Raw genomic sequence first — 13,840 nt, 5'->3', positions numbered from 1 at the left:
TTGATTTAAAATCGCTACAATAAGAGTCTATCAGTCTAAAGGTGAACTCGGATGAACGTGAAGTCATTTAGTTAATGTAGATTTGACAGCAGTAGTTTATTTATAGCCCTGTAAAGAGTTCACTGACCACACACACATTCCCTGGACTCAGCCTGTGAGGATATGTATGTGTGTACTGGAGTAAATATGATCTTATACAGTACAGCTCACCTTTGAGTCTGTCTGTATCATTATCACTGAGTGATCTCTCCTAACCTCTGAGGGTCACAACAGGGTAGCTGTTGGGAGTGTTACCATCTAGTCTCCCCACTGCTGTGCACACTGAGTGACAAGAGCCTGCCCTTGAACGGCCCCCACTCATCTGAGAAGTAAGAAATAAGAGTCCAACTACAACTAAATATGCAACTACAAACACATTTAGATACAACTGGGGAGCAGATTGATGGTATTAGTAGCTAGAATGTGGATTGTCTGTAGTTGGTCTTTTATTTTGGCGGTCCCATTTTTACCTGATGTTCCCTTTCACTGTAATTACTGTAATATTGTGATTCTTAGGTTGCTGATTAGATTTGTTGACAGGTAATTAGTAATTGTACCGGAATACATTTTTAACAAAGGCATCATAGTCCAGATTGATCCTCTTTAACCTGCGTCACTCTGATTGAGGATAACGGTGTCGGTTTCCATCATTTAACAAACCGAAACAAAAAGTAGCTCGGGGCTTACGGCTTTCTGCGGCGGTTCCAACTACACAGCATCAAGGCTACGCTCGCTACAACTGCGACGTGTGGGATTACAAAACATACACGGCCCTGTACAAGATTACAAAGACCCGGAGCGCGCAGGAAGCCTGTTCCCTCTGCAGCGTCCTGCTTGTTTGTGTCCGGGAGACGTGGCGGAAGAGCAGGCAGCCAGTGGGGGGGAATCCTCCACGGGCCTGTAATCTGGGCTCTGTGCTTAGACACAGCGCATGAAGGACAGGCTTATCTCTGGAGGGCTCAGAAACAGCTACTGGGGAAGAGAGAGGTGGGGGGGGGGAAGGATTCAACCACCTGAATACGTCTATTACAGAAAACTGCGTGTGCTCTGAGGTGTATTTCCTCTTCGATGTTAAAATGCGATTAAAAACCCCGTAATGTTTTGTCACCACGCAGCCGCGCAAAATGCATTAGCGTGTTTGAATGGAGGCTTATGTTTCGCATCTCCGGTGGCGGCCGCGGCGAATGTTGGAGGCCGTGCCAAGTTCTGCAGAAGAATTGAAAAGAGGTGTAACATTTCATGGCTGAGAGGTGGGAAACCGCGTGTATAAAGTGTATTCTTTCTACTTTCACGAGCAGGAATTGCATTAGTGACATTATGTGGCGTCGATGTTTTGAAGGGATGGAAAGAGGCGGGAGAGTTTGGCGTTAAAGAGCAGGCAATCCTTCAGTTCGGAGAGGAAAATGACCCGGGATTGAGTTACAAGCATTTGTAAAGAATGCACAGTACTCATTCTTTCCTAATAATGAAACCACAATTGTAAACAAGGCTTTTTCTCGCTCCTAAATATAGGTTGGTGGGTTACTCCATTGTTTTCCCTGCTAGATGTTCTGCAGATTTCGCTCTGCTTGCCCGTGCTTGTGCAAGGTTTGGTTTGGAGTTTCACCTCGTCTCCCCCCAAGGACATGTCCTCAACCTGGCGTAACCCCGCCGTCGCTCGCTCGCTTGCCTGCTTCACTCCAGCCGGCAGAGAGCTCTATTCATTCGCCATCCAGTTTTGTGTTACAATTCATTTCCTCGCCTTTTGTACTCTGGCGCACAAATCCCAGCTGTGGGGCGGATCCCCACACAACAATGAACGGCGCTCCTATCTGTGTTTTTAACTGGCTGTGCCGGAGGAGGAACTCTCTGGATCCACGCCAAGCCAATTCATTGACACGGAGTTCCTCACACGCCCTTCTTATTTTACATTTTAGAAACGCCAATGTACCGTCTCATTCATCACTTTGAGTAGATTTCCCTTTTCTTTTAAAACACTGGAGCCGGAGCATAATTCACAGTGCCACCTTGAATACATCACAGATAAATAATTCAAGCAGAGGCCATTACAGTTGTTGGGGGCAGCGGCGGTCTTGATGATGATGGTCATCACGGAAATAATAGTCGTTTCTCCTCGTTCCGCCCTGAGTGTGTGATTATCCTCTGTAGCATTTGCGTGTGGAGTTCAACCAATGGCGGTAAACACGTCTGCGTCCGCCGCCCCGGCCCTTCCATTTTGTAATCAAATCTCTCTAACCTCATATCTTTGCTTCCTCGTGGAGTCCGACGTGCCGAGCGCACAGATTCATCTTGATTTCATAATCAGGTTGTTGCCTTGGGTGTTTCTGTCTGGTTCTTAGTCTTTATCTGCTTCCCTTTCCCCCCCTACACACACACACACACACACACACACACACACACACACACACACACACACACACACACACACACACACACACACACACACACACACACTTTATCGAGCACTATAGTGTGTGAGCTTATCCTATAGAATCTCATCTGTTGGTTTTTTCATGATTTGTGACATCACTGATGAGCCACAGACACTGGCTGGCCCTCGCCTCCAGATAAACTTGGAGATAGGCCAGTGTGTGTGTGTGTGTGTGGGTGGGAGTCTCAGTACTGTATGTCTCCACACACCCATGCATAAATCACACGGCGCTCAGCTTTAAAAGGTGGGACGGCTCAGCAATCTGGCAACTCACCAACATTTTGACACATTTCAATTTTAATGCCTTCCCTTATTAGTTAGTGTGTAATTACCGTCGTAAAGACGCACACACACTCGTATCCTCCCTGATCTGCAGATGTATGTATCGCAACATACGAGCGCAGCTGTGTGTGTAAACAGGATGTAACAGCGCGCGTACGTTACTGCGGAGGTAAAACAAGCACCGGAACACACACCCACACACACACATTTGCATGGAACAGCTTCATGCTAATATAGATCTTATTTTTCAATTAAGGGAATCCATTTTATTTAGTTACATGCATGACATCAGCAGCCCTTTATTTAATTCCAGGCCTAAAATGAAACGTATGGATTCTGCACCTCAGTGGCTTTGATCAGACGACTGCAGACGTGTTGGAGAATTTCATTCCTATGAACTAATCTGCACCGGCGACGGCTTTCTGCCTCTCGCCGTCCTCACAAAGGGCAAAAGTGTTCTTAAAACTTCTAATGCTGATTGGTTTTAATGAAAGTGTGACCTTTCAAGGAAACTCGACAATAAACGGGACGGTTGATTTAAAAGGAATCCATATCAAAGAAGCCGTGAATTGTAACAGCGAGTGTGTGCCTCACCGCGGGAAGATGAAGAACTCATTATTCTGTGATTGTGCGACTTACACGGGCAGACACGGCGAGGAATGAAGAGTCTGAGGGAGACGAAGCGCACAGAGAGAAAACAAGTGTGAAATAGAGATTTGAAGCGATCAAAAATTCCAGTCACGTGACACGGAGGGCTTATGCCATCTTTTACTCCGAGTAGACAAGGAGCTGCAACTCCTCCAGTTGCCAAGGACGTTGCATCATGAAAACAAACCAAAGCCTCAGAGGGAACTGTTGAACAGTAGGAGGGATCTGTGCAGCATCAAACCAGTGCTTCCCACTGAGCCCCGTGCAGCCTGCATGCAGATTTATTCAACCGTACGCTGCACACTGTACACATGCTGCACTGCAGGTTTTTAACGTCTCAAACAATCATGAAGTATACAGGTAATCAGGGATGATAATGATGTAACAGAACGCTCCTGCACATACCAAATAAATGAGCTGCTATTGTGATCATGGGGCGCACGCAGCCGTGTGCGTCAGGCTACACCGGCTCAACTCGGAGCGGGAATGCAAATGGAATTTTCTGCATTAATCCGAGACGCCGTGATTGAATTGCAAATGCACACAAGTAACTGTTTTTAAATTCATTTAAAGGCTTTGAATAGTAATGGTTTCTTTTCTCCTCCTCTGTGCCGCCGTAGCTCACAGAGCTAACTTTGTCCTCCTCCGGTACGTCAACATCCAACAATGGAGTCACATCAACCAACGGGAGAGGGAGTTTGTGATGTGCAGGGCAACACAAGTCAATTATTTCTGTGAAACATGATGAGAACATGACTGCAGGACGTGAGGAGGTGCAGCGTATTATGGAGCATAGATGATGATTGAATTCATGGCCTTAATCAGAGCATCATTTGTTTTGCTCAATGCACTTCCAACCAATACTGTCACTGTCACATAGTGCTTATGAAGTTACCTGCGAGCTACTGTGTTGCTCAAGAGCTGCAGCGCCTGAACCAATATAGGCTCTTGTTCCTCTGCTGCAGAATGAGGGCATGTTGCCTCGCTCCTGAAGCACCTCTGATCACTGCAAATAAGTACAATAACATAAATAAATACCATAATATGCAGCAGAATCAGTGTTGTACTTTGCTCTTGCACCTTAGATACGGGAAGAAAAAAAATCAATATTGACTCCATTATCTACTGCATAGATGCAAATGATAAGAGTTAGATTGGAAGGAGTCAACCGGCAGGGCGAGGGTTAACACATGCTAGAGTTATTAAGAGCTACACAGCAGATATTGTAGCAGAAACGGATAGATGATGGAGGGAAGTCGGATCTTTTCTGGCAGGGGAAGCAGGGATTGGAATAATGACCGGGCTGAGGAGGCCCGAGTCAGCACGGCTATGATCTGTGATGACCCCGCGACCCTCAGCGTGATAAGCAGGAACAGAAAATCGATGGATTGGACGGCGACCAACGAATCATAATTCACCGACACAACGACTCAGATTATGTCTCACAAAACGCGACGCACGGCGGCTTTAAAACCGTCGCCGTGACCGGACTCGTCGTTACCTCTGACCGACAAGCACATCCTACTGTAAATGTCACACCCCCCCTCACCCCCCACCTCCCACCCCCCCTCTCCCCCCTGCCAGCGGTCTGCAGTGCAGATTCCTCACCCTCTTAAGTGATGACACAAGTTAACCCAGCGTCTATATCCGTCCTGTGCAGAAGTGCAGCACGGCAGCGTTTGCTATTTAAAGGAACCTGCGTGTCTCTGTCTCCGCACGCTAATTACATAATGGGCATGAGGGGGAAGTATGTTCTCCGCTTGTATCGCTTACACTCGGATCTTTAACAGCTGATCGTGTACGATTCAGTACCAGCTGTTGAACGTTGTAGATGTGTTGCTGCGTCCACACATCAAGGTTTGTCACACGGCTTTGATCCTCTGTGGTCTAACAAGCTTCTTTTTGGCGGTCTTCAGAGGAACTTCACCTTCCTCATGTTTGATTCTCTCAGCCTTTGATGTTCCGGTAATGCATTAGTTGTCAGTCGGTCTGTTCCAGGCGTGCTTTCAGTGTGTGTTGCCATACAGTGTGTACCCCAGAATAGCAGCCAATGGGCCAAACGTCAAACTCAACAAATGAAGCGGCCACTTGTCAAAAACTGGAGTGTAATGTTAGACGTTAGACCAAAGAAAGACCGTTTATCAGGGGAGAAACACGCAGACAGATGTGTTGTGTGTCGGATTGTTCAAGAAGTCTGCTGAAGTCTGATAAAGTCGATTTCTTGAATGTTTTAAATGACTGATTTGCATCTCACAAACACTAATGGCTGGCATATTAATAACAGGAATGTGCTGATGGCAAGAATGTTCCAAAGAACTACTCTACACCGCATGTGGCTATAGAATTAATTTCCAAGGTCTTTCTGTAGAGCTACACAGGACATAAACACACACACTTACTGTGCAGGAATCATTTTGCTCCGAATGGAACATTAAGCCGTTGTAGCTGCGAGTCTAATACTTATTAATGTGAATAATAGCTTCTGCTGTTAGGTGGAACACAGGATTGGTTGGGTGTTGGGTCGGATGTTCTGCAGATCCTTCCACACTTTGGTTCTTAGGAATGTTAGAACTAATCTAGATTTATTGCGGCATCAAATAAGTATTCTTGAACAAACCCTTCAGCCCATTTGTCCCCAACGGAGATGGGCCGACGATTGTAATTCACCTTCCATAGCTCATAAAGTCACAGGCGGGTTTAAAGTGCATGGAGCATCCTCTTAGCCGACAAGCTCGTCAATATGAAATGTTAATTAATTCAAAATTGACATTAGGTTTATGATAGGAGAAGTTATTGTTGAAATTTGTTGCCTTTTAAGCATCAGCCGAACACAGCGACTAATCAGCGGTCACTTTAGGAGATGACACGTCGGAATATACGACGTAGAGAGATCACGCCTCCGAGTCTGTCGCTAAATCCAAGACGAGGGCAAACGTGCGACACGCGATGAAGTCAATGAGGCACAGGGAAGCAGCCAGTTCTGGTATTTTCCTTCAACAGATACTTAAATCCTTTTCACATCTTCTCAGATCATTTTATTCTCCACCTGAAGAATTTTATGACCTCTCATTCTAACCCTGTAATATCCTGATAATGGTTCCTGTCTTTAGCTTTCAGCAGGTACATTAAATCACCCTGTTGCTCGTTTTGTTCCACTTGATTTGTCTCATGCCTCACCTTGGGTACAAAAAGGAACAATTCCACGATCGTAAAACATCTACTTCAATTTACACGGAGCACGGGAAACTATACATGGATTCTATATGAGGTATTAACGGGCAAGGACACAATTAGGAAAGACTTGATGTTTATTGGCCATAGAGATATTTGACATCAAACTGCCAGGAAGTTTGCAGCTAGTTTGTTTCTTCACTTTGTCACTTGTGCAATTCTGTAATTGTCCCACTGCTCACACTCTGAGCAAATGTGGAATAGATGACAGGCGCCAATTTATAGTTCAAATTACTTACTAACCGATTTACACAATCTTATATTCATCTTGTGGTCTGCTTCTAAATTCATAAAGTGTGTGTGTGTGTGTGTGTGTGTGTGTGTGTGTGTGTGTGTGTGTGTGTGTGTGTGTGTGTGTGTGTGTGTGTGTGTGTGTGTGTGTGTGTGTGTGTGTGTGTGTGTGTGTGTGTGTGTGTGTGTGTGTGTGTGTGTGTGTGTGTGTGTGTGTGTGTGTGTGTGTGTGTGTGTGTGTTCCCTTATTAAACCTCTGCAGGGCTCATCGGGTCCATTGTGAGCACGGTTTGTTCTGTTCTGTCAGATTCTTGCCGTCTGGTACCAAAATCTGGCACTGGCATTGGGCACACACACACACACAATTCAATTTTTGAAAGGATGGATATTGGATTTTTGTGTTTGAGTGGCTATGTAAAATGAGGTCAAAAAGGAAAAACAACACAAAAATTCGGATTTGTTGGCCAAATGGAATGAAAGAGGCCCAGTTTTTCTTTTTGTTTTGTTAACGTTTCTGAATCAGAAACGCTTTGAGCGGAAGATCCACGGACCATGAACCACAAGCAATCTGAAAAACAAAGACGCCGCCAAAGAACAACAGGAGTGGACGGTCTGGTGTTTATGGATGTGTGTGTGTGTGTGTGTGTGGTGGTAAATAGCCAATAAAGCCGGTGCCACTGACTGTAACGAAGCAACTCCTTAAATCAACTTAGTAAATTGCGCTGATATGCGATAGTATTTCTAATTATAGCGATCACAGATGTAAATTAATTCAACCAAGCTCTTGCAAATCTGCCATTATAATGCCGACGTTCATTCAGCAGCATTGTAATGCTATTTACAAAGCGTATTAAATGCTTGCTTGGTTAATTTTACACCACAGATGACTGTCTTGTTAATCCTCCACCAGAGTTTATTGATGTTGATTCCCGTATCCAAGGTTTCCCCACACTCGGGACGTTGATAGCGGCCCTTAAGGTAATATGAGAACATCAAAGTTTCTCATTCAGAGTTGTATAGTTTTTTATCATGTTTTGATCTCACGAGCCCGGAAACGTTCTTACGCCTGGCTACACCGGAAGCGACGTTAAAGTTAAAAGAAGTAACTGTTAAAAGAAGACGAGAAGAATTCTGGGTTTCTAGAAAGGAAGCATCAAATCTATCAAAGCTTGTTTTGATTTAAATGCAGGCTGATTCTTTCCATATAGCAAAGCAGTGGTAAAGCAAACATACTGTAGCACTGACATATTTTCTGGATGTCCTCTTTCCTGCGTTGGGGGATACAGGCTGGGATCAAACCTTGCCTGGGGCGCTAACCTTTGTTCTCTAATATCAAACCCATACAATACTGTGGTGTGGGAGGAAAATCTGAGCATAGCATTGATATTCAGCCAAAATAGCAGCATCGGCCTTTGAAATTATATTTCCCATGCAAGACCATCCCCTTTCATTCCAAACACACTATATTAGGACACACACTCTATCAGTGGAAAACAGTGGGGAATTCAATCGATGTTCACTTTGAAATCCAACCTAGTAAAATTTCAACTTTGCCTCACTCCCCAGGCATGATGGTCATCTGGCATGAGTGCCTTTTTCACGTGCGCGCTGGTGTGCGTTTGTGTAAGTGCGGGTGAGCGTACACAGAAGGAGCGCGCACGGTGTTGTAGTAAATCGTAGCAGATTCTTCCCAGGGGGACGTGCGTATGAACCGAAGCGGGCGTGCGGTGAGGTTGGGGGTGGAAGCTGAGAAGCTGACAGAAACATTATTCAAATGATGCTCCTCTGTGTTTTTTTTTCCAGCTGCACACTAAAACCTGACATTTAGTGGCAGCAAGAGAGTAAGAGCTGAGGCGATTCATGAGGATTTTGACATTCCTCATCTTCGGCTCTTAAGTATCGTAGACCTCCCGGTCCTCCGCTGGAATTAAATCCACCTCGGCCCTCCTTGACTCAGGGGCCCCCCCGTGTTTATGAATCCAATATTCGATTTGGAAGGACACCCGTCTGCGCTGCTGCCAACTGTCACGGCAACAAAAGAAAGGTCACGGTGAATCCGGCTTATCGCTGCCACTGCGCCGCGATGTCACCGCCTGTCCACTGGCAGCCCGCTGGGCCCGGGCACTACTGGTGGCACTACGGGGAGAGGAGGAGGAGGAGGAGGAGGAGAAGGAGCGAGGAGGGGGGATGCGGGGACAGCAGAAGGGATGAAGGGGGAAAATGGATCGGGGGGAGATGAGAGGAGTGAGAGTAAGACATGGGGGATGGAGGGGTAGGAGGGGTGTAGAGTGAGTGAGAAGGGAGGGGGGGGTAGATGAGAGTGTGGGTGGTGGGGAAGAGGAAGAGGAGGGGGGAGGGAGGGAGGGAAGGGTGGGCGGCATTCTGCAAAGCTGTCGCCAGGACATATTGTGCTTTGATGGGTTGGCTTTCATTTTTACTGCCGTTTTTCTTTGCCGTGGAGCAGCAGTATTAAAGTCTTCAATCTTTAGCTGATATTACAGGACTCACAGCAGATTGTGATAAACAGCTCCGCGTCTTCCTGGGCACTTCCTCCGCGAACATCTGTTAGAACATCACACAGCCACAACGGCGATGTAATTATAACGTACCACCTATACCTACATACCGTACGGGACCACGCCGGATACTTTAAAGTGGGTGTCATGTTGGTGGAAGTACAGTCGGGGCTGCCGGGGGGGAATGTGTTTATGTGTGTGTGTGTGGGTGTGTGTAGACGCACATAGCCGGTTGTTACGCTTGCATAATCACCTCTGTTTGCAGTTCAGGTTTTACCATTCAATTTACAGTTCCGTGTCCCCGCTGGAGTGGGTCGGATCATAAAAGTAAACACACACATGACGCACAACGCATACCTGGAGACAACCTATAGCATTCCGTCTCGCTGCTTCATCTGTGTGTATGAGGAGACGCGCGGCAGGTTAGGAAACACGTGCTGAAGTGGCTCTACTGTGATTATAAGACCACGTGTTTGAGGCCCCAGTGTTTGGATTTACAGTTGCGTGATCTAGGTGTGTTATCAGGAGCACACACACACACACACACACACACACACACATGCTGGCTGTAATCATAGTGTTTACATGACGCATGATCAAAGATGAATCATGCATGTAAACACACCGTCACAGTAATGTTACACAGAGAGGAGTTCTTACTGCTCACTTTGTAAATAAGTCTGATTACTTCCATTAGGTTCTAATACAAAAGTTGTTTGTTTTTATTAGATCCTATATCTGAGGATTTGTTCCATAGGTGCTGTGGGGGCTTAAGATGGGAGCCAAATTAGGGTTTCCTTACTTCAAACGTGGATTCTGCACTTGCGTTCCTCCACTGCGTTTGCGAAGGCTGTGAAGATATGGCAATTAGAAAAAGTGACGCGAAATAGTTGCCAAAACTTCACCCCCTCACTCAACAGCGGGAACAATAGAGGGAATTGAGGAGACGGCTTTCTTTGTTCTGTTTCGAGGTTTGCCGAATATCCTGATGCGGGAGAATAAACAAAGAGATCTCAAAGAGAATGCGGCAAACTTCTGAAAGGAGGCTGCTAATGACGGAGAGAGAGAGGAGCTGAAAGGCTGCTGCTGCTTGAAGGTGTGCAGAGCAGAGGCAGGATTCAGCCCAGGTGTTTGGGTTAGAGGAGGCTTACGACCTGACCAGAGGAGGAAAGGAGCTAGAAAGAGTTCAGCGTATATAATTCCAGTATTAAAATGAGATGCGGTTGCTTGGTTTGAAATAAAGGAAAGTTCCATAGTTCATCAGAAGGTTCCTGTGGGGAAAAAGCAACTTCTCCAGCCACTTCTTAGAGAATACGAATGAGAACACGACGCTTTATCTGCTTGCCTTATAAAATACACATAAAATGAACATAAAGCTTTATTATCAACATGGAAATCTATGACATAATCAAGTAGCTTCCCATTGATTTTATTGGGCAATCCTTTAATGAAGCAATAACTTAAAAATTTACAGACTCTGTCACCGTGACGCCATCCATTGTGGTACAAAGTGTCCTACTGTACTCCACCTCACACGTCCTCGCTAGACAAACGTGGGACGACAAAAAAACAACAATGGCTCTTGGCTAACGTTACGCAACCCCAGTGGCCTCAGAGCCTGACTCAGCCCGTGTGGTGCAACAGTGGAGTAAAGACACATGCATCACTTCACGGAGACAGGAAGAGGGTGTGGAGCAGGCGTTTATAGTGCGAGCTGGATGATAAGGTGCACTCCCCTCCCTAGGCCACAAATCCCTTGGCAAGCCGCGCGGTTCAGAGGTCACCATGTAAATGCACAATGTAATCTGCAGGCAAACAGCCCGGCCCTCGGTACAGTCATCCAGGTAAATATTGATGCACTCATTCGTCTCGCCAACGGTCACATGTGTTGCTCATACGTACGTGCCCATCAATGACTGTTGCGGTTGCTGTTATTGCTGCATAGCGTGTCTAGACCGATTCTGTTGCAGATGGAAACACCCATGATTAATTCAGTCACACATTCAGCCACTTGGAAACGCCACGGCGAAAAAGGAGGATTACGGCCAAGGTTGTTGGCCCGGGGGCCCGAGGCCAAGAGGGGCAGACAGGCAGGCGAAGACGCAGACAGAGACGGATAGAGAAATGCGGTAGGAAAAGGGCAGAGAGAGAGAGAGGGAGAGAGAGGGAGAAATCAGGGGGCGCAGAGAAACACACAGAGAGAGAGAGAGAGAGAGAGAGAGAGTGAGAGAGAGAGAGAGAGAGAGAGACATGGAAGACCCCTGCGGTGCATGAGACTGCCCACTTATCAGCCTGGAGCGTGATGTGCAAACAGAGGCCTTTCAGGGCTGCCAGGCACACAATAGCTTTGTTTGCCATGCAATAGAAACCAGTTGTTCGCTGCTGAGTCAATATTTACTGCCTAATGGAATGTGTGCTCTGCTACTACCCCTGCTCAACAACACCAGATTGGAAGAGGGACTTATTACCTCCCTTTTCTGTCTTTCACCTCCTGTCATCCTCTGTCCCTTTTCATCCTTCCCTCCCTCCTCTTTATCTCTCCCTCTCCACCATCATATCCTCCACTGTCCTCCACTTCCTTCACTCCCCTTTGCACTCTGGCACTCCTTATCCTCCCCTCCTCCGCCGCCTCCCCCTTCATTCCTCTCTATCCTATATCAAATCTGTACGGCAAACAGAATAGTGGAAATTCCAAATAAGGCCTTGGACGGGAGCGAGGGTAGAAAAGCACAGCGCGCAGGATTTCAAAGTCTACATCAGGAAACACAAACAACGAAGACGGGTATGGGGAAAATAACAGAACAAGTGCTGGCATTCTTCTGTTTATAGAAGCACCTGATGGCCAATATCCTACCAAGGCCGTGGCACTAACAGAGGCGGAGATAGCTTAGCGATGAGATCACCGCGCTGACAGAATGATCCCTTTGTGTCTGAGCCCGACGGTAGGCAGTGAATGCATTACATGTGGTATTTACACCGTGGCTGCTGATAAACTGAGGCTAATCAGAAGCAATTCCCCTGGAGGTGCATGCAGGCGATCATGCACAAACACACACACACACACACCAACATGTCTCACTGGTTGACTGGGCTGTATTTCTACTCCCACAACTCTGTGGCGCCATATTGATTCTACACCTAAATCCCTTGCTCTCTCTCTCTCTCTCACACACACACACACACACACACACACACACACACACACACACACACACACACACACACACACACACACACACACACACACACACACACACCTTTGTACCCTTGCCCAGGTGCTGTGGGATACCCAGGAGCGTGACAGACTTGCCCGAGTCCTTTAAAGGTTTTCCACTTGCCACCCCGGCAATCCATTCCTTTCAGTCATGCCTCTATATCGTTTCTTTACAGCCCCTGGATTACTGAGGAGAGGACAGTTGTAGGAGTGATGGTGTGGGTGGTGCGAGGGGGTTTCCATAGTGACACCAAGGCAATGAAAAGATTGGACCAGTGAGGTGTACACTGGGTGCCAGGGTGTGTATGTATGTGTGCGCGGTTTGGACTTGAGTCCAGTTAGTCTGGCTTGAGACACAGTGGAAGCATTCATGGTCTCCTATCAGGCCCCCAATGGCCTTCACTCCCCACTCTGTTAGAGCAGACTGAGCTCCAATCCCCACGGTGCTTTGTTTTGCAGCAAACCCCAGGCCGTCTGTGGTAACGAGAAGGAAGGAAAGAAGGGAATATGTTGTTGCTGTTATTATTCATGCCGTCTGTGTGCTCGCATGCTAATCATTTAACTGTGATTTGTACCTAGCATGAGGTCATAATTAATATCCGCGTCATAAAGAATAGACGGGCTTTGAGTTGTGCTTTAATGGTTTTAAATGCATGTTAGCCAAGGGATAAACTCCTAAGATGGGACATATTCAGTGTCTATAATTCTCTTTTCAGAGTGCAGATTAAATGTTTTCAGTAGTTTCCCTGTGAACGAGTCAAATCCTCCAACAAAGCACCTCGCTGCTGCTGTGAGGCAAAGGTGCTCATCATGCTAAACGTGCTGCACCAAGGACAGAGAACCTATTTCAATAATATCAATTTTTCTAACAAGGATACTGAGAATAGGTTTGAAAATGGATGCACAGCAGGACCAATGTGTGAGTATTGATTGTCTAGCATTGGCTAGATATACCTGCGTACCCATGCGTCGCCAACCAGATGAAATGTAACGTTGGAGATTCCTGCATCTGTCTTTGGCTCCAGATCTCCACCTTCCTCAAAATGGGTTCATAACTTTTCAAGAAATCCTGTAACAAGCAAACCAACAGATGCGGGTAACAACATCACCTCCTTTATGTAACGTGATTAGCTGGCCAGCACAGCTAGCTCCGTCTCTAATCACCTTTTACAGGGACTCTCAATGAACGTAATGAACTTGACCCCACACAGCCATAATACATCGCTGAAATGAGTCGAAGTATGTGCC

The sequence above is a fragment of the Genypterus blacodes genome, unplaced genomic scaffold (assembly GCF_046128005.1).
Source record: "Genypterus blacodes isolate CSIRO-AG114 ecotype Tasmania unplaced genomic scaffold, CSIRO-AGI_Gbla_v1 ptg000348l_1, whole genome shotgun sequence".
NCBI lineage: Eukaryota > Metazoa > Chordata > Actinopteri > Ophidiiformes > Ophidiidae > Genypterus > Genypterus blacodes.
Note: the sequence above shows the minus strand (reverse complement) of the source record.